Raw genomic sequence first — 22,755 nt, forward strand, 5'->3', positions numbered from 1 at the left:
CGGCCCAGCAAATTTTTTTCCCTGGGAAAAAAATTTGCTGATCTGTTCCTTTGCTGTTTTCAGCTTTCGGACTTTTGAAGTTTGATATATCAGGTTCACTATTTTTAGCATTCGCTGATGTGATATAGACCCCTTGACATAGACTGTAGCTTCCACCAGGGAATGTAAATCTGAAGCTGGTAGCTAAATTGAGCAGTTATGAGTCTCTTGAGCTCCTTTACTCCCCTCTTCCCAAATTCCTCCCAACCATCTACCTGTCACCCCATGAAGACAAAATGGGAGGCAGGCTAGTAGTCTTTGCAGACTGGTGGGAAACTATTACTCCAGAAAAGTGGATACTCAAAATTACAAGAAAGATAAAGCCTACAATTCCAAAGTAAACCAATATTCCCCTGAATCAGCAGCATCTGATGCAACTCCAGACAGAAATTTTTAAAATACAGTATTCTATAGACAGGATGCTAGAAAAAGAAACAGGATTCTATTCAACACTGTTGCTAGTCTCATGAAAAGAACGTTCTTTGAGACTTATTTTGAATCTTTCAAAATTAAGCAATTTCCTGGTGGTCACAAAATTTGGGATTTTGTCTGTGCAGAATTCCCTATCCACAATCCCCCCAGACTCTTATGGCGATGCTAGATCTGAAGGATGTCTACTTGCACACCGCGAGAGCAAGGAGGGACGGAGAGTACCTAACATTCAAAGAAGGTAACTTGCATTACTAATTTGGATCCTTGCCCTTTGACTTGTCTACTGCATTCAGGGCCTTTGCAAGGTGCCTAGCTCCAGTCATTGCCTTTTACAGGGCAAAGGAAGTTCACATATACCCATACCTGGATGACTGCCTCATCCAGGTCACCTCTGGTCAAGAAATAAGGCCTTAAAAACATCATGACCTGCATCCAGGATGTGGAACTATCCTTGAACCTGTAATAATCTTGTTTACTGCCAGCAAAGAACATCACCTACGTGGGATTCAAGCTTCAGATAGAGACAAAATGCTTTCCTACCCCAATGCAGAATTTCTTTCTCAACACAGTATTTCACAAAGATTACCAAGTACAGCAGAACCTCAGACAGGGAATTTCTCACAGTCTTGGGGGTATAGAATCTCTGAATTTTGATGGCCTGTTTGGTAAGGTTACATGTGATGTAAAAACTGCAGCTGTGTCTTAGGAACAGGTTGTCCAGGTTTGCAAATTCACTACACACCACCATGTTCTATGCTTTGCATCAAGAAATAACTGGCTTGGTGGAGCATAGAGATTCATCTGAACCAGGTAGTGCTGTTTAAGGTGCAGCCATAATCAGACTCTCGCAACAGGCTTCTCAGACTATTCTTGGGGAGCCCACATAGGGGACCTCAGAGTACAAAGGACTTTGGGACAAGAGATTCTGCAGAAAGCATATAAATATCAGGCAGTGATGGCAGCCATTTTACCCATCAAAGCATTTCAGCATATTACCAGCAGTGACCCCTTCTTATCAGAATAGACAATGCCACAGTGATATGGTACATAAGCAGGGATGACCTGGTTCTCTGTCTTGTGCAGGCTAGCATTATAGGCATCAGAAATGGCAGTTGTTGACGATGACTCCCAGGGCCCAGTATATCCCCTCCCTAAATGGCAGCCTGGCAGCTTAAACAGATTAGAACTGGAACATGTTGCTAATGAGGAAAATGTTCTTGGATTTAGATCACAGGTGGGGCATACTCGAAATAGGCCTTCTTGCTTCACCAGAAAACAGACAGAGTACATACTGTACTAGGATACTGACAAAAGAGGCCTTCTCAATCCCCTAGCCAGGTGCATGCATTTTATTTCATTACCTAATCCTCAAGAAACTACTAAGGATCTGGGAGGAGAGGCCCATGATGATTCTGGTAACATTCATTTGGCTCAGGTAGCATCAGTCGTTCTTGCTGAATCTGGCAAAGCACATAAAGACAAGAAACGCTATGTTACCAAAGGTAGTCCCAACAAGTAAAGAAAATGCAGGAACAAAGATGAAACATATCACCAAGGCTGTCGTGAGACACACGTCACGTTAAAAACCAAATTCTTTCTTACGAACCATAAAAAGTAGCATAAAACAAAGTTCTAGGGTGGATAAGCTCTTTTGGTAAAGACCTTCTTCAGATCCTCACCCATTAACCAACAAATGTTCTTATAAAAGAAGTAGTAGCCAATCAAGAATCGGGAACAAGCTGGACCAATGAGCTTCTCAAACTGCATCAACCATTTAGCATATAAAGATGACCAATGAGAGACTATTAGAAACTATTTCTTCCACTTAGGACCATGCAAGTCTCAAGTTCATTCAGAATCACAGTAGAACCAATCAACAAAAACAGGAACAAGCTGGTCCAATGAACTAGTCCTACTGAACCAGCTATTTATCATGACAAAGGGACCAATCATCTTTAATCAGAAATCTTTTTTGCCAGTAGGAACCAAGTCATGACTATTCATAGTTAGGAAGCTTGTCTTCCAATAGAAATTAGACCTTGACTGTTCATATTCATGTGAGGAAAAGAGCCAGTGAAAACACCCAGTAGAAGCAAAAGGAAACTAAGGAGCAAAATACAATGCCCATGCTGACTTAGATGCAGACCTTCCTGAATGATAGCATGATTTTTCTTTTCTATCAGTAAAGTGGCTCTGTTTCTTAGCAGAACTCTTTGTTTTTCTGATCAAGTGAGTATGCACAGTGACAGTTGCAACCAACTAATCAATAAAATTTCTTCAAATGGAAATAGGGCAACATCTCCTAATTGCAAGACCAAAGTAACCAATCAACTGTGGTCAAAAACACCTTCTCCTTATATGAAGGAAAAGAAAGTAAGACAACAGAATTCATAGCCCAAATATACTCAAGTCTGTAATGCAATCAGCGTGTTGCATTAGATCAACTGCATTTCTTGACAAGGTCTCTTGCTTTTAAAATGGGCTTAAGGGGGATAACACCATTAAGACCAGGTGGGCGATCAGCTCTGAGTTCCATAATCCATTTAGTTTCTTGTAGTTCAGTGTTGTTACGTGTATCACCCCTTCTCAAATTCTCTCTTAGCATACTTATGGCCATAAATTGAAGCCAGTGTGTTTTGTTGTTTTTAATATGCTCATATAAGACATTGGTCTCAATACTGTTATGAATGTCAGATAAGTGTCTTAGAAGCCGTTCTTTAAAAGGTCTATTGATTTTGCCTACAAAGTAGGCTGGACAAGGCAGGCAAGTGGTTATGTAAACAATGTAGGCGCTCTTATGAGTAGCTCTACCATGGAAATAGTATATGAATCCAGTAACTGGATGTACAAAAATATTTTTGTTATGAATGTGTGGACAAGCCTTGCAATAAACACATCTCCATGTCCCTTTCCGTGCATCAGATGTATCACTCGAATTTTGTCCACTACCAAAACCATCATTCTGACACAACAGCCTTTTTAAATTTTTTTCTGTTTTTGTAAGAGAAACTATAGAATCACCCACTATGTTCCTGATTTTGGGATCGGAAATCAGAATCGGCCAATATTTCTTGATTATCCCACTTACACCAGCATCATCAGAGCTGTAGGTTCAAGTACATCTCAAACGATTAGTTTGTTGTCTGGGCACAGTCCTTACACTGTTTGAATTTTGTGAGTAGTAGGGGCATCCTCTACTCTCCCTTAAATCCATTACTTCATCACGTGCCATATACACTTTGTTCCTTTTGTGACCTCTTTTAGTGAAAACAGAGACTAATTTCTTCTGTTTATCCAAGTAATCGTCAGTGCGTGTGCACAATTTGGACACTCGCATTACCTGGTTCTTGACTAGGTTGTGAATGGGTGCATGCCAGTGGCAGCTGGTGAGTTCAAATCGAAGGGGAGCTGCAGGAGACAGCTGAAGGGGTGTGGTCAACTAGAAAGTGGAGGAGCTATGCTCAAACCACAAAAACTGGAACTTTAATTAAATACGCTGCCCTGGGTGCCAAACCATCATTATGAGAGTCCAATCAAGACAATGTGAAGTGTAGAAGAATATTTCAATGCATTAGCTGCATGACAGCTTACTTAATATCTAGATGGAAACAAAAAGGCTGTGAGGCATGAAAGAATAAATTACTTTTTAAATACATTACTAGAATGCCAGTCAAAATCAAGTACAAGAAAAACAAGCAGCACTCAACTCAAACCACTTCTCCTTGCACTGCAGTTCTAATTATAATTGATAGTCAGCTTTATTAAAGTATCAAGTAACATGCTGAAAGTAGCAGTCTCTGTGATACATAATCCAAAGATTGTGGAAATACTAGAAGTCTTTAATCTCTGTGATACCCCACATGTAAAAATGTTTCTTATCCAAAAAAGACCTGCTGCCTGACAACAACTATCTACTTGTTTCATGGGGAAAACATGATCAAAGTAAAAAAATGAAAAGCAAACAAGAAACAAGCTCAAGATACATTGCTTAAAGGATTACTGTACAGGTAATGGACCACACATGAAAAATTGGCATTATGTTTGGTTTACAGGTAAGGCCCAAAGATGACTGCAAGTCCCCAACTACTGTAATGAGCTTCTTAAATAATGTAATCCTGTCCTTTATTACAAATACTGTCATATGCATTTCAATACCCAAGGCTTATACATTATCTAGTTATGCAAGTATTCTCTGCATGGCAACAACAGAAGGGCTTTCACTGTTGGCAATTCTTTAACAGTATGCTTATTAAAGCTTATTTGCATCTTACAATCTCAGACACGCTTACCTGATGGTCATTAAAGCACTGCTACTTAAACAGAGAGCAACAGGCACTTTCTGAGAAATAATAAGCATAAATCAACAGTATAAAAATATGACAAACCAGAACCTTCTGCAAAATCAAGGACAGAATAAAAGTAGTACTTGTGTCTACCTTGGATGGGGGGATACTCTGCAAATTTACATTGCATAACTGCTCCTTACCTTGCTTGGACACATCCAGAGTCGCACTACATGGGGCAGTGGGGTCCAACAGGTATGTCACAATTTGAAATGTCTCTGGCTGACTGTGATGGCCCTGACACATTTGTCATACCTCTCAACCTCAGAGCAAGAAATCTGGACAAAGCCATACGTAGAAGTGGGACAAGGCCCAAAAATAAGGACAATTTTAAATAATGCTCTTATAAACTTAGAAAGGTAATAGAGTAGTAGGTCTTGCATTAGTATGAATTTCTGAAGGGTATGAAATCTGAAACACAAATGTCTGCCATTATTTTCTAGTTTCAATCTTTAATGATTTGCTACTAATTTGCCAAAAAAACACAATTTTATGAAAAATGGACCAAAAATGTGAAGCAAAAGTATAAAACAGTCACACAATACAGCTGAGAACCTGTCAAAGAAGGGACACTTTTTTAATATTAGTATTGCTAACTTGAGCAGCTGACAAAATAAAAGAATCTACATGCATTTCTGAAATAAAAGTAATCTATAACTCTGATTATTACAGTTATTTCTTAACTGTAAACCCTCCACGTTTTCTTCCAAAATTGCCATTTTGCGGCGGGATTATTAGGGGAAGAGCAACATTTTGAGCCAAAATCAGGGACATTTGAGAGTTTTGGATATACCTAATTCTTTAAAGCAATTTATTTGCACGTACCTCTCAACCTGTTAACGCAGGAAATCTGGACAAGGCCAAATATACTTACAGACTGTCTAATTTTTCTGAAGGTTATGAAGTCTGAAACTCAGTGTCTGTCATTATTTAGTGACTTAATTCCTAAATTATTTGCCAGAAAACCACACATTTAATGAGGAACAAACCAAAAATCATCATCATCATCATCATCTTCTTTCGGCTATTCCTGTTAGGGGTCGCCACAGCGGATCATCCATTTCCATTTTTTCCTGTCCTCTGCATCATGCTCTTTCACACCAACCGCCTGCATGTCCTCTCTCACCACATCCATAAACCTTATCTTAGGCCTTCCTCTTTTCCTCTTACCTGGCAGCTCCATCCTTAGCATCCTTTTCCCAATATACCCAGCATCCCTCCTCAGGTTTGTTTGAGGAACAAACCAAAAATAAGAAGCAAAAATCTATTTATTCTGTGAAAATCTGGACAGTTGAGAGGTATAGTTCAGCCGGGGCTGTCTTTGAGTTTGCCGCCCTTCCCCCTCACATAATTATGGTCGTATAGAGCCTCCCCCCTTCAGCTATTCCAATGAATCATTACTTGGCTATTTCACCCCATTTACGATAAACACTAATGTGCATACTGTTTTAGTTCTGCGATGATTTGGACTTCATTTGAAAGCTTTATTTTGCATTTTACAGCACAAACACCAAGACATCTGCTAAACAAAGCAATGCAGTCTCACAATGAAAACAGACTTAGCATTAAAACTTCTCTGCCCTTGAAACTCACATTCATTGAAACAGCATTGAAACCCATATTCAAAGAAAATACATTTTGCCAGTGACAGATAAAGATTAACTTTGGACTGTTTTCAGATCATAGGCCCCTTGCACATGAAACATACACGTGGTCTTTGATACACCTTTCTGATTTTATTGAATTATATTCCTTGTACAATATAGTACAGTTGTAGAGGGCATTTTAAATTTGTTTTGAACATTTTTCCAGTAAACAATGAAACAAAATGTATGCACCAATAATGACAAAACTGCCCAATTCAGAACATTTTTCCAGTAAACAATGAAAAAATGTATGCACCAATAATAACAAAACTGCCCAATTCAGAACATTTGTATCATAAAAGTCTACTCAAATTTAAACAGTCCACCAGTATAAGTAAATATGCACAATCTCTGAAGAAGTAAAAGTCATCTAAATAATTCCACATTAAAGAAATATGTAACTAATGAAGATGTTGCTGCTAGCAAACAACTTTATATTTCAATGTTTCATCTACAAATAAAGTGTCTGTTGCCCTTGAGGAATAAATTGGCTATGTTTCATTAAAAAACGATAAGCTAGTAATATTGCAATAGGGAATAGATGGCAAACTGATAACAGGTTCAGAGTTACTAGGTATCTTCACCAAAAAGGATTGCAGCATCCACCCCTTTACAATACAGTACAGTATCAGCAATGCATCTATCTACTGTGGGAGTAGAACCCACAGCCTTCTGCATCAAAAACAAGTACACTACCTGTTGTGCTATTAATACAAGCATACTCCGCATAAGCATCACTAAACTTTTGTTCAGCTACAGCTCTCAGCTTCTTGTAAAATCTACTTGACACTCAGCTGCATCTCTGAACTTTGCAGCACAAGAAATCTGGAAAAAGCTAAAACTGGGGGGGTGGGGCAAAAGACCAAAAAAACAGGGACACATTTTAAACATTGCTTGTATAATGTTGGAAAGTTGCTAGAATAAAATGCTGTGTTACTATCGTACATTTCACTGCCAAGTATTGAACCCAAGACTCTCTGCAAAACAGTCAGAGCAACATAACACTAAGCCAAATCAATAATCTATTTTATGAAAGAGGAAGACTGAAACTTAAATGGCTACATTCAGTGAATTCAGTTCTCACCTTAGCTGTCAACATGTCAGCACAAAACACCTGAACAAAGCCAATAATGGGGGTATACAGCCCCCAAACATATTCAGTGAATTCAGTTCTCACCATATCTCTCAACCTCTTAGCAAAAACACATAGACAAAGCCAGTAATGCAGGAATACAGCCCCCAAACATATTCAGTGAGTTCTGTTATCACCATAGCTCTCAACTTTGGCACAAAAAACCTGGACAAAGCCAATAATGGGGGAATATAGTCTCAAACATAGGAACAAATTTCAAATATCCATCTTATAAACTTAGAAACTTGCTATAATAATAGATTTTGTGTTACCATGTACTTTCTGAAGAATATGAAGTCTGAAATTCCAGTGCTCGTCATTTTTATGTATTTAACATTTGTTAACCAGGAAAGTCTGATTTGAAACAAAAGCCAATTTTTGGCAGAGGAAGAAACACTCCAGACACATGTCTTTGTAAGATGAGAGCACGCCAGAGCAAACCCACACAAACACAGGGAGGGCATGCAGACTCCACATAGAAGGCACCCCAGCCAAGAATCAAACCAGACAACATGTAGCTGTTAGGCAACAATGCTACCACTGCACAACTGGCTGTGTTGAGAAACAGAAATACAGAAACCACAGATTTTATGAGGAACAGAACAAATATGAGGCAAAAATCTGCATTTTATTTTACAAATGGTGGTGGGTAGGGAATTCAGGCTCTTGCTATTTGGGCCCAAGATGCAGGGTTCAAGCCTTATTCTCTATCCACCACCATGTAGCAACTGGGGCATTTTACACACACACACACACACACACACACACACACACACACACACACACACACACACACACACACACACATTCATACACACATACACACACACACACACACACACACACACACACACACACACACACACCCGTCATCACCGAGCTGTTCAATCCATTCCTGCAGCAAGCTCCATCATCACCGAGCTGTTCAATCCATGAAGTAGGCAAGCCCTTCCCGCGAGAGCACATGAGGCTTGTCCTATCTGTCCCACGAGACCACCCTCCCTGTGGACATTGCAGTCAGTCCCCTTCCAGTCTATGCAGTTCTAACTGCATAGACTGCTGGGAAAATGTACACGTGCATGTTGTCTTTGTAATCCGGACTGGTGGTGGAGACGGTCTGGATTCTGTGCGCATGCTCCAGACTGGTTCACCAGCAGTCCGAATGTCGGGAAATGCCGTGAGTGTGCATGCGCGATGTTCTGGGAGTCGCGGTTGCTTTTATTATTTTCTTTTTGTTATTTTTCTTGTTTTACAGCTGGGAGGGCTGCAGTCCTGCAGTCCAATAGCACGAGCTGCCCCTGGTGCATGCTCATTTGATGTAACGTATGATTACGCCATATGGATTTTCTGAAAAAGCTGGTATCTATTCCTTTTGTGGCATCCAAGGTCAACCTTACATCCAAAAAATCAATAGTTCTAGATGACAATTTCAGCACAAACTCACGGAAGTCAGTGGTACTTTCCAAGTAACCAACGAATTTACGTAAACTACATTCATCCCCTTCCCAGACAATAAAGATGTTATCCACAAAACGGTTGTAAGAATCCAGCTGTGTGTTCCATATATTATTTGGGTCTATCGCAGATTCAATTTTCCATTGCACAAAGACCAAGTTAGAATAGCTATTAGCGCATGGGGTACCCATGGCAATGCCCCATTTTTGCCAATAATTCACATCTCCATAGATGAAAATATTCTCAAGTACTAGCTCTAATAGGCTACAAATGAGGGAGGTATCAACATCATTTGCTCAGCCAAATTTTCTAATGCATTCAATACCAAAGTCATTCAGTATTACAGTAAAGAGGCTACGAATGTCCATGGTCACAAGTAGTAGGCCTTCATTATTAGTTCTAGTGCCTATTTCCTCATAAAGGTGGTTAAGGAACTGAGGAGTATCATGTTGTACTGTTGTAGCTTTAGGTAGCAGTTGCTTTAATTCATCCTCCACAAAGAATGTGGTTCCGTGATCCACCCTCTCCCTGCGACTAGCGGACACATAGGTGGATCTTGTTCGTTCTTGTGCACCTTTGGTAGACCACTTACAGTTGGAATTGTTGGATTCATAACATCAAAGGAATTATACTGTTCCTGAGTAATACTTCGAGTCAACAGTTTGTCATACAATATATCCTGCATTTTCTTGATGAGTTTCATCACAGCCTTGCTGTTTATTTTGTTATAGGTGCATCTCTCATTCAACATGCACTCCATCTTGCTAGTATTAATGGTTGCTGTTCATTACTATAATTATATATAACCACCTTTATCCACTGGTCTTATGACCATGTCCTTTCTTTTCATTAGATTAGTCACTGCCTGACGTTCTTCAGCACTTAAATTGCAAAAATGTTTATGATGACCACCTTGTCTCAATTGAGCGACCTCATCTTCACCCAGGTGAACAAAAGTGTTGACCACTGGATGGAAAAGAGGAATAAAAGTACTAGGTGTGTTCTATTGCCTCCGTATCTTTTCACTTTGTTCATTATCATTACCAAAAATATATTTGAGTGCAACATTCCTTCCAAAACACTTTGTTGGTATAATTTATTTGATGTTATGACTTCAACAATTCTAACTATAAGTGGTCTACGAAAGGTGCACAAGAACGAACAAGATCCACCTATGCGTCCGATAGTCACAGGTAGAGGGTGGATCACGAAACCACTCTCGATCTTTGTGGAGGATGAATTAAAGCAACTACTGCCTAAAGCTAGAACAGTACTACATGATACTCCTCAGTTCCTTAACTGCCTTTACGAGGAGATGGGCACTAGAACTAATTATGAAGGCCTACTACTTGTGACCATGGACCTTCGTAGCCTCTTTACTGTAATACCAAATGACTTTGGTATTGAATGTATTAGAAAATTTGGCCGAGCAAGTATTGTTGACACCTCCCTCATTTGTAGCCTATTAGAGCTAGTACTTGAGAATAGTATTTTCATCTATGGAGATGTGTATTATTGGCAAAAATGGGGCATTGCCATGGGTACCCCATGCACTAATAGCTATTCTAACGTGGTCTTAGTGCAATGGGAAAATGAATGGGCAATAAACCCAAATAATACATGGAACACACAGCTGGTTTCTTATAACCATTTTGTGGATGGGATCTTCATTGACTGGGAAGGGGCCGAATGCAGTTTACGTAAATTCGTTGGTTACTTGGAAAGTACCATTGACTTCCTTGAGTTTTAGCTGAAAGTATCATCTAGAACTATTGAATTTCTGGATGTAAGGTTGACCTTGGATGCCACAAAAGGAATAGACACCAGCATTTTCAGAAAACCCACATTGCGCAGTCAAATGTTACATCAAATGATCATGCATCCAAGGCACATCTTTCGCAACCTAGTCAAGAACCAGGTAACGCGAGTGTCCAAATTGTGCACACGCACTGACGATTACTTGAATGAACAGAAGAAATTAGTCGCAGTTTTCACTAAAAGAGGTTACAAAAGGAACAAAGTGTATCTGGAACGTGATGAAGTAATGAATTTAAGGGAGAGTAGAGGACGTCCCTACTACTCACAAGATTCAAATAGTGTAAGGACTGTGCCCAGACAATGAACTAATCGTTTGAGATGTACTTGAACCTACAGCTCTGATGATGCTGGTGTAAGTGGGATAATCAAGAAATATTGGCCAATTCTGATTTCCGATCCCAAAATCAGGAACATAGTGGGTGATTCCCCAGTTTCTCTTACAAAAACAGAAAAAAAATTAAAAAGGATGTTATGTCAGAATGATGGTTTTGGTAGTGGGCAAAATTCGAGTGATACATCTGATGCACGGAAAGGGACATGAAGATGTGTTTTTTGCAAGGCTTGTCCACACATTTATAACAACAATATTTTTGTAAATCCAGTTACTGGAGTCCTACATTATTTCAATGGAAGAGCTACTTGTAAGAGCACCAACATTGTTTAGATAGCCACTTGCATGTCCTGTCCAGCCTACTATGTAGTCAAAACGAATAGATCTTTTAAAGAACAGATTCTACGACTCCTATCTGACATTCGTAACAGCGTTGAGACCAATGCCTTGTATGAGCATATTAAAAACAAAAAAACACACCGGTTTCATTTTATGGTATGCTAAGAAAGAATTTGAGAAGAGGTGATATATGTAACAACACTGAACTACAAGAAACTAAATGGATTATGGAACTCAGAGCTGATCGCCCACCTGGACTTAATAGTGTTATCCCCCTTAAGCCCATTTTAAAAGCAAGAGGCCTTGTCAAGAAATGCAGTTGATCTAATGTAGCATGCTGATTGCATTACGGACTTGAATATATTTGGGCTATGAATTCTGTTGTCTTACTTTTTCCCTTCATATAGGAAGGTGTTTTTGACCACAGTTGACTTGGTTACTTTTTTCTTCCAATTATTAATAGATGATGCCCTGTTTACATTTAAAGATATTGTTCTTGATCGGCTGGTTGCAACTGTCACTGTGCATACTCACTTGATCAGAAAAACAAAGAGTTCTGCTAAGAAACAGAGCCACTTTACTGAGAGAAAAGAAAAATCATGGTATCATTCAGGAAGGTTTGCATCTAAGTCAGCATGGGCATTGTATTTTGCTCCTTAGTTTCCTTTTGCTTCTACTGGGTGTTTTCACTGGCTCTTTTCCTCACATGAATATGAATAGTCAAGGTCTAATTTATATTGGATGACAAGCTTCCTGACTATGAATAGTCATGGCTTGGTTCCTACTGGCGAAAAAGCTTCCTGGTTAAAGATGATTGGTCCCTTTATTATGCTAAATAGCTGGTTCAGTATGACTAGTTCATTGGGCTTGTTGATTGGTTCTACTTTGATTCTGAATGAATTTATTGAGACTGGCATGCTCCTGATTGGAAGAAATAGTTTCTGATGGTCTCTGATTGGACATCTTGATATGCTAAATGGTTGATTCAGTTTGAGAAGCGCATTGGTCCAGCTTGTTCCTGATTCTTGATTAGCTACTACTTCTTTTATAAGAACATTTGTTGGTTAATGTGTGAGGATCTAAAGGTTTTTACCGAAAGCACTTATCCACCCTTGAGATTTGTTTTATGCAACAATTGTTTGTATTAAAGAATTTGGTTTTTAATGTGACATGTTCTTCTGACGACAGCCTTGGTGGAATGTCTCATTTTTGTTCCTGCTGAATCTGGCAAAGGATGAACCATGCATGCTGCCTCAGCACACAGACCTCCTTAACCAGGACATTTGTCTGTCACACAAATGTGGATTCTTAAGACTGGCAGTTTGGATAAGTTAGCGGTCATGCCTTCCAAGCCTCGGTTTTCTGAGGGCATCCTATGGGTTGCCAGAAAATCTAGTATGAGAACATCTTTTTTAGCAAAATGGAAAAAGAGTCTCCTGTTGTAAAGACAGGAAACAGGGCCTTTCATAGAAACTAAGGTGTCTTTGGTTCTCACCTAACTGTGCCAGATTTTATTCAAACCAGGCTTCTGTTAGGATGCATGCTTCAGCCACCTCTGCCTGTCTGCCACTAGAGAATCCACTTTTCTCTCAGTTGCCAGAGAAACAGTTCCTTAAAGTGGCTCTGAATCTTAGCCCCCCCCCCTAAAAAAATATTATTCTACCTTGGAACCTCACTAGCATTCTAGAAAAAGACACCCCCTCTTCCAATGAGCTGCTGCTTCTCTTATTGGTTATTTGTCTATCATGGAAAACAGTGCTACAAGGACAGAGTCACTTGATGTACCAGTTCCTTCATGCTGAAAGTGGTTACACAACTACCATTAAATCAAGTTATACATTTGTCAGCATTTTGCTGGCATCACAGAACAATTGGGAGAGGATATTGCACTCCGTGGATGTGCACAGGCATTTTTACTTGAACAGGACAAAAAGTCTGACGCCAGTTTATATCCTTCGCTAAAGGGAGGGAAGGAAACCCGGTCAGTAAACAGGCTCTCTCTAAGTGGATTGTCCACTCTCTTTCATTTTCTTATCACAACTATGGTATACTGTGGAACAGTGAAAGTTCATTCCACCAGTGCCACAGTTGCCATAACAGCCTTCCTTTGGAGAGTGGTAACACTGGACACCATTTCCAGACTGAGCAGGTTTTGCCATGCCCATCCTGCAGGGTATGGTGTTGCGTGCTCCTTCATCATGACTACCATTCCCTTGTCCAAAAGCTGAGAGAATCATCTTAAGAGTCAGTACTGCAGCAGTGAATTACAAAGGAAAAATTACATTTACATGAGTACTTACCATAATTGTTGATGTTTGTAGTATAGTATATGCATACTGCAGTGCCAGTTCCCTCCAGCCATCCTCTCTTGTCTTCTTTTCTCCCGGGTGTTAGGGTGGGTACCTAGGTCCCATTTCCTTCTCCAAAGATCAGGTTTACTAGTCTAAGAACATAAGCTGCCCCTTCAGGAACAGGCATAATGAGGACCCCTTTTGTCACTCTCTTCAACCTGGGATGTGTCATCGTTGGGAGTGAGGTCATGTTTTCGCTCCTAAGAGCTTTTCTTGAGGCTGCATGGAATGAGAAAGACCTGAATGTTGCACTAGCTGACTTCCCTTTATAACACTAAGACCTTCATATGGGTAGAGGAAGGGAGTCCATGGGGCCTAGTGTGTTGAAGGTGAAAGTTCTGGTAATTAGACCAGCTGCCTGGCTTCCACAGACATGAATCACAAGAGTTAATACTGCAATAGGAATATACTCAAACATCTACAGTCATGTTCAATACCAGCACATGTGTACTCTCATGATTTCTCATTGTGCTTGGCTGCCAATGTCATTGTGAACTGGCATTTAAAAGTTGTGTACTTTGGCAGTGCAGTGAATGTTGCTGCTATATTTAAATATGCTAGAACTGAGTAGTACTGAGATACATGAACTATAGTCCAGTCCATACTTGTCCTGCAGCAATTATCTGTGAAAAGAGACCATCTAAATGTATCCTCTCCTGTCTCGTCAGTAACCTCTGCATAGATGCCCTTTCCTCTTTTTGTATTTTCCCACGCCACTTTAATCCCATGCATTGATTTATCTGTAGCTAACATGAAAAGAAGTACCATAGGTCCATAAACTTTTCAGAAAAACGACCTCACTTTTCAGCTTTCAAAGTTGCTTTGACAAAGGAGTAACATGGATGCACAGACATTACAGGTAAGATTTCCTCCTTTCCAGTTTTAAAATGTTTACCTTGTTAAGGAAGTTTTATGGATCCACAGCCACTGGAGTAAAACAGGGCTTCATAGATCCAAATACAGTACAGTAAAACAGGATTTCTTGTTCTCAATTTTAAAATGGTTACTCTGGTAAGGGAAATTTGTTTATCCACAACCATTATGGTGAAGTAATACATCATGATGTTCATCATATTATTCACTGCTGTAGTAGCCTTAGCTTTATGGATGATATCCTGCACAGAATATGACATCTACCAGCTTCCACCGCTTCAAGGGAAGCAATCCATCCATCCAAACCAGTAGTGGTCAAGTCAGGTTAAAGAAAGAGTGGTTTAGGCGCCTAGCCCTTCAGATCTTTCCTGCTGCTGAAGAGCTCTCCTCTTGTGGGCTTTTGAGGATTGACAGTTGATTAACTCTTTCTATTGCTGGAATGATAAGCTTCATGTGGGGGAAAAAGTTTCAACTTTTTAATTTTATGATTAAACGTGAACTTTTTTCCCAAAATTCATTATTTTACACAGAGAAAATGTGTTTTTTTTATATATATAAACTGTGATGTGACTTTTAGTAACTTTTAAACAGGAGAGTTGTCTTGTTTTTGTTGGAAAAGGTTAAAAGTAATTTAAAACTAACTTTCCTTGGTAAATGTGTTATTTTACTATTGAGGGGCTAGGATAATCTGTTTTACTGACTGCTTTTGCCAGGCTTCTCAGAGAATTGAGCCTATTTTTTGGCTTTACCATGGAACAACCCACTGGTTCCCAAGTTATTCCGTCTTGCAACTACAAAAAGAAGAAAATAAACAAACAGGCTTTGCCACAACAAAAGCCTACTAAACCACCTCTGCCACAGATGAGTGAAACTGCTGTGGCCATTTATGATTTCTCAGAACATTAATCGTTTTCCTTAGCTCACTTTGCTGCAGTCCCTACAGCCACCACAGACCAGGGATTAGACATGTCCTCTGAGCTGTTGGAATGCCCTTGGCAGGCAAAGGAGAACCACTTTTATTGGTCCCGGAAGACAGAGCAAGGAGTAACTTTCTATCTAGCGAGACTGGGAGCTTTTGTCTGGCAAAAGCAGGCCTGGTTCAGAAATTGCTGTCATTCATTCTGCAGCAGCTGGAAAGACCACAGAGGTTGCTCGCCAGGAGATTCCAGGGCCTCAAACACCTACCCTACACAGATAGGCTAAAAGCCCTAGCCCTCTACTCAGTTTCATACAGACTCCTCAGGGGTGACCTCTGTTTGGCATATAAAGCAATCTCAGACCCCCGCCTTGATAGAACTGCTGCATATTCACAAGTCAAGCTCAACTCGAGCATCCCATATCTGGTCTGGCCTGGTCTGTGATATCAATAGGACTTGTTGGCGGGACAGATTTATGTCCCAGAGACTCCCCCCATCTGGGGAATAGACTCCCTCTCCACTTCAAGTAGAGAGTACCTCATTATTCCTTTTTAAATGCAGCCTGGATAACTGGATGGGAAACAAAAAATACACCCATGGGATTCCACCTGTGTCCCTGCTGGGCAGGGGCTTTGGGTGCTGACTTGTCTAAATATGGACTAAACTCTTGGCTAGGCTTATAAGGGCCTCAGGGCCAATAGTCTAGTAACCTCCTATGATCCTGAAGAAGCAAAAGTTAGACACATGTTTTAGTTACTTGGGACAGGAGTGATTTATTGGACTTGGCTCAGAGTTTAGTTCAAACTCTTGACCCTTCCAATGCTGGTGTTTCTTGCAAGAGAAACAGGGATATTCTTCATTTTCTGTAGAGGTTCAAGACTGAACCACAAAATGATTGTGGAAGAACGACTTCTCTTTTTTTTGCTACCCAGGCTTCTGATTCAGATCTGAGCATAGTGTGGCTTCTGCTAGTCTCTTTCAAAGGTTTCTTTTTCTAAAGCTATTTCCAGAATGTATGTTTCAGACGGAACAGAAATCCAGCCCATTGTCTCAGAAGAAATATTATGATTTTCCGCAAATGGAATTTACTAAACCTACACCAGTTCATATTCTTTCACCATTGGATTATGTATTTGTTGTGGCCTGTGCTTTGCCTGTTAGCCAGCCTGCTGCCCCCGAGAAAGCTGATGTATAAAGTTCCTCAGTCTTATAAGTTTGTATATTCTGGCCCTAGAATAGACCCAGCAATTATTTCTCTGGTAAACCCAGCTGCTACTAAACATCTAGTTAATGCCAGTCTCTCCCATTTTGACAAGGATGGGAAACATTTGATTGTTTTGAGGAAAAGTGCATTCTTCTAAAACACTTTTATTATTCTCATTTGTCAAGCTCGTATGCCAAAGTTTATACTTGCCTCTTTTGAGAGCGTGAGCAGCATTATGGCTTCTTTCTCGTCATTTGAGGAAAAAACAGCATTGTGCAATCTTATTACATATGTGTCTCAGGTGGTTACTCACTTTTTGAAATGTGCTTATGATTCCGCTGTTGCCACTGGAACTGTCATGAGGGTTTTGCTTGCCTGCATACTCAAAACCTTCCTGAGGATGTTAAATCTGAAATTTTGAATTATCCCATAGACTCCATTCCCAGCTTCTCTGACAGTCTTATAGCAATAAACTTCCTCAATGAATTCTATATCCTGCACTTCATCCTATACAGCATATAAACCTCTAATTCCTCCAGCACAGACCCTCCCATTCACCTCTGCTTTCTAAATCAAAATGTTACCACCAAATTAAGAATTATATTGATGAAATGTCCAAAATGCACCCACAAATACACATGACCTTCTTTCTTGTTTTATTATGCTATGCAAATATTATATACTTCACACCCTTCACCATCCATGCAAACTTTGCCTCTTCTCCAACACAATGCTTACACTTTAGAAACAATAAGTAATAAAACCTTGTAGCGAAACAACCCACACCTGAAAGCCCGAAAGACTTTAGACCAATTTTAGTCCTATCTGCCTCAGGCAAAAATCTTTGAAAAGTTAGCTTTCACCCAGCCTGCAGAATATAGCCAACATCCCTTTGCCACATCAGCATGTTTTTCTAGACAGACTGTAATACCATAGCACTCCTGCATGCCTTCACAAATGATATCCTCTTGAATTTGGATAAGGAACTTTTAACGGGTACTAGCTTCAACAACCTGACTCTATACTTACCCACCAATCCCTTTAATGTCAACATTCTTTCTGTAAGCTGCCAGGTTGAAGAGCAAAGTCGTCCTCATTGCACAGTATTGGCTTTGTCAGATTTTGTTCCCCTTCCTGTGACCTCACCTTCTTTACCAACCTTGGATTTTGGATTAGATTGCAGATCTCCTGTCACATCTGGCAGATGTGGTCATCCGGATTTCTCAACCTCAAGCTAACAGTGTGGTTTCTCCAATTCCATTAATAGCCAGACAATCGATGTTCTCTTCCCCTGTCTATCATATCCTTTTATGTTCCCATAAACCTTCAACAAGAAAGCTGTATATAAGTAAATGGAAAAGGTTTGTTTACTGGGCACAACAAAAAATGGCACTTATTGGAATTACTTAGTGAAGTTGAGACTTCTGGTGATTTTTGTTTTTCTAGTCTTGATGTCACTTCATTGTATACTAGCACTGATCAAGAAATTGGGTTGGAATACTTAAGGGAGTATTTAACGCAACATACGTCTTTTGAAAATAACATCATTAGTACAGTTTGTACTTTGATGGAATTGATTCTAACCAACAATTTTATTAGATTTGGTAACAGTTTTTTTCAACAGACATCTGGAGTAGCAATGGGGTAAAGGGGGTAGCCCCTTCATTTGCCAATTTAGTTATGGCCAATTGGGAACTGAAACATCTATATATTCCCCCTTATTTGGAAAACATTCTGTTTTGCAGACGTTACATTGATGATTTGGTCTTTCTTTGGAAGGGGGATCATACTAGCTTCTTGGCTTTTGTGGAGCACCTAAATCACACCACTGATTTTTTAAGATTTACAGCTGGAGATTTTGGTAAGTCCATTGATTTTTTTGGACGTACACTTGACACATGACATTTCATCTCAATGTTTTGTAAGTCAGATTTTTAGAAAGACCACCTTTGTAAACCAATATTTACATAAAGAAAGTCTGCATCCTAGTCATATGAAAAGTGGAGTTGTCAAAGGCCAGTTTATACACCTTAGCAGGTTAACCAGTGAACAGTCAGTTTTTGCCACTGAAGTACAGAAAATCATGCAGTTTTTTGTACAAAGAGGCTATGATTTAGGTTGGCTTATTAAAATAGTTAAGGAAGTAGTAGGGCTCGGAGACACTACTGCTTGTCCCATTTTGAAAATTAGAGACAGAGAGAGGAACACCAACTTGATTGATCCACATAGAAATGTTAATTTTTTCCCTTGCCTTTCCTATTCCTACTTGTAATCAGATGGCACATATTAAAAGTATTATTTTGGACTATTGGAAAGTTATGATGGGGAATATAGAATTAGTCAAAATTGTGGGGGACAAGCCACTCTTTACTTACAAAAAGAGTATTAATATTAAGTCAATATTAGAAAACAACAAAAGTTTGATTTCAGTCACAAAATCCAATATTTTAGGTAGTTTTTCATGTGGGCGATGTAAACAATGTAGGTTCATTAGTAATGTTTCCTGTATTGAATTTAAACACATTGGTAAAATATTTTGGGCTAAAGACCGATACACCTGCAATACCACAAATGTTTATTTTGCCAAATGTGACTTGTGACTGTTTTTATATTGGCAAGACCATTAGAGCCCTTAACAAAAGGATCTATGAGCATTGTTTGTTCATAAAAAAGAAAGACGTCACTAATGCTTTGGCAGTTCACGCTAGTATTTGTCCCTCTTTTAAGAAGTTTTCCTCCTTTGTGTTAGAGAGAGTTAATTCTGATTTATTTACAGGGGATTATAAGACATTACTTGAGTGTCATGAAAGTTTATGGCAAATATCTTTGATAGCAGATCAAACATCTAGCCTTAACGGCACTATCAATGTCAAGTGTTTTTTGTTATTAGCAAAGCTTAGATAATTATTATTTTCATTTTGTTTGAGATTTTCATTATTGAAATATCCTTTTATACAAAACATAGATTTTTGTGTGTAAAGTTATATATAAACGTATAATTATATTTATATATTTTTATACTGATCAATTAAGGTTTAAGTCGTGATGTAGTGACACGCTATATTTAAATGAATGGAGTGTGTGAGGCAATTTTTCTGAAGAAGCTCAGTTGCATTAAAGTGAGTGAAAGTGCTAAGCTGCTGTCTCGTGATTGATTTTATTGTCTCCTGGTTTTGGTGTTTTATTTTACTTTGTTTCTGATACATAACATCCTTGAAGTCTTAGTTTTGATCTTTAATGAAGGAGCTAGCTCTTCTGCCATTAAGGTTCAGTTAGTAGCAATATCTAATTTTCATAATGGATTTGGGAATTCTTCTGTGGCTTCTTCTAAACTTTGTAAATTATTTCTGATAGGCACTCTTCTATTAAGACCTCCATAAGACGGACCATTTTTTTTTTTTTTTTTTTTTTTTTTTGCAGCTTAGAAATTTGGAAAGCCATTGGCAAAAGTAACTGTAGCCAGATGGCTGAAAGATTGCATTTCGTTTATCTATAACAAACTGGATCTAACCTTACCAAAACCTGTGAGAGCCCATTCAACTAGGTCCATGGCAAGTTCTTCAGTCTATCTGTCCAGATCTTCCATGGACGACATATGTGCAGCTGCAACCCGGGCGAATCCTCATACCATTATCACTCATTAAAATTTTGATCTGTTATCAAGGGGCAGAACAGCATTTGGCTGAACTGTGCTCAGGAATATCCTTCCTTAGAGTCCACTCGGGGTTTCTAGGTAGCTGGGGACTCTTTCCCAACAGTTAAGGATAGAATGAAAATTGATAACATAAGATAAAGAAGTTATGTACTCACCATAATATTCCATTGTTGTCCATTTTCATTTTTCCTCAACTTCCCGCCCACCAACCCCCATCCCATATTTCAATAAACATCTGGAAGAACCAGACATTGTAAGAACACCGCTGCCCTTTATGACTGAGCTCCAGATATAGTTTCCTCTGTAGGACGTATACATTTTTAAGTATCTTTATATGTATACATATTGATAGATATCACTTCTGGTAAAAATCAGAAAATAACATCTCTGGTATCTTAGGGGATGGTGTATTATGGGTAGGGGAGCAACTCCAGTGCTTTTTAGTTACCATGAGCTTTAGTAACTGCCAAGTTGGATCCAAGGTTCCAATCTGAACCCAAAAGTTGAGGAAGAATGAAAATGGACAACATAGATGTCCATTTTGTTTGTGAAGGGCCGATCTTGTCTCCTGAACCTGATTGACTTCTTTGAATCAGTCTCCAGAGTCATGGACAAGGGTAAGGTGGTCCACACAGCCTATCTAGACCTTGCCAAGGCCTTTGATACCATCCCCCACTCTGGAATCATAGATAAACTTACTAAGTTGGGCATTAATCCCTATGTCACCCAATGGGTTGCTAAATGGCTTACTGATAGAACCCACACTGTAAAAGTAGCCGACTCCAAATCCAGCTCCAGACAAGTGACAAGTGGAGTACCTCAGGGTTCAGTCCTGGGGCCGCTCTTGTTTGGCATCTACTTCTCTGAAGTACAGGTCAACACTAAGGGACTCTGACTAACAAAGTTTGCAGATGACTGCAAACTGGAAGCCATTATTGAATCCCCAAATGATGTGGATACTCTACAAAAGGGCCTTACAGAAACAGATGCTTGGTGCCAGAGCCATGGGCTCAAGCTCAATGCCAAGAAATGTATTGTTATCCCCTTTGGGAAAAAACATGTATCCATGAATTACCATATAGGTGGCAGTACACTAAACACAGAAAGTGTGATAAGAGACTTAGGGACACAGGTGGACAGTGGTCTCACCTTCGATAACCACATCGCCACAACAGTCAGGAAATCCTTCTATGTGGCACACCTCATCACGAAGGGCTTTTCATCCAGAAAAAAGGAGGTCATTGTCCCACTGTACTCATCCCTCATTAGACCCATTATAGAATACAATGCCCCATTTGGTATGTACCTCTCAAGACATCTGCAACAACTGGAAAGGCCGCAGAAATACCTCACTAAAAGAATCACAGGCCTAAAGCAGATGCCCTACGCTGACCGCCTTAAAAAACTCCAGCTATACTCTGTCACATATCGTCTACTCAGAGGCGATCTCTGCTTAACATACAAGGCCATGTCAAACCCAGAGCTGTTGGACATGCTACACTTAAATCCCAATCCCTCAGAGCTACACGCTTGTCATCACAATAAACAAAACATGCTGGAGGGATAGGTTCCTGACCCAGAGACTCCCCAGACTCTGGAATAGATTGCCCATACATGTCAAGCAGAGTGCCTCTTTGGACCTCTTCAAGAGGAACCTTGACGATTGGATGGGAGAAAGGAAATTCACCCCAGGGATCACGTCAGTTGCCCTGCTAGACAGGGGTCCAGGAAAGTAAATAATGTGGGAAGAAATAGCCAGGGAATTGTTATGGCTAGGCTTGTATAGGCCCTAGGGCTGATAGCCTAGTACCAACCTATGAACGTTATGGTGAGTACAAAACTTTTTTCTCTGCATATGGGAATCCAGCTCACTGAAAACATGATCACTGCTTTTCTATCTAACCTTACATAACTAACTTAAAAAAAAAAAAAGCAATTTTTAATTGTGATGCATCCTGTAATTTGTTACAAAATATGGTATCAGAGCTTGAACTCATTCAGTACCTCTAGGCTCTCATTTTCTTCATTCTGTTCTGTTGTTCTACTGATCAAGCCCCCCCCCCTCCATTCTTATTTTCCCCATCCTCCTTTCATTCTACCTTAACTTTTCCTTCCCTTTCTCTCCTCCCCCCATACACGTAACAGTTTAAATGACAGGAGATGGATTTTTAGTTGTAATGCTGGTGACATCCACATGTAGCATTCTTAACTATTCATCAT

Source organism: Protopterus annectens, chromosome 1.part2 (genome assembly GCF_019279795.1).
Source record: "Protopterus annectens isolate FY-2018-M chromosome 1.part2, PAN1.0, whole genome shotgun sequence".
NCBI lineage: Eukaryota > Metazoa > Chordata > Ceratodontiformes > Protopteridae > Protopterus > Protopterus annectens.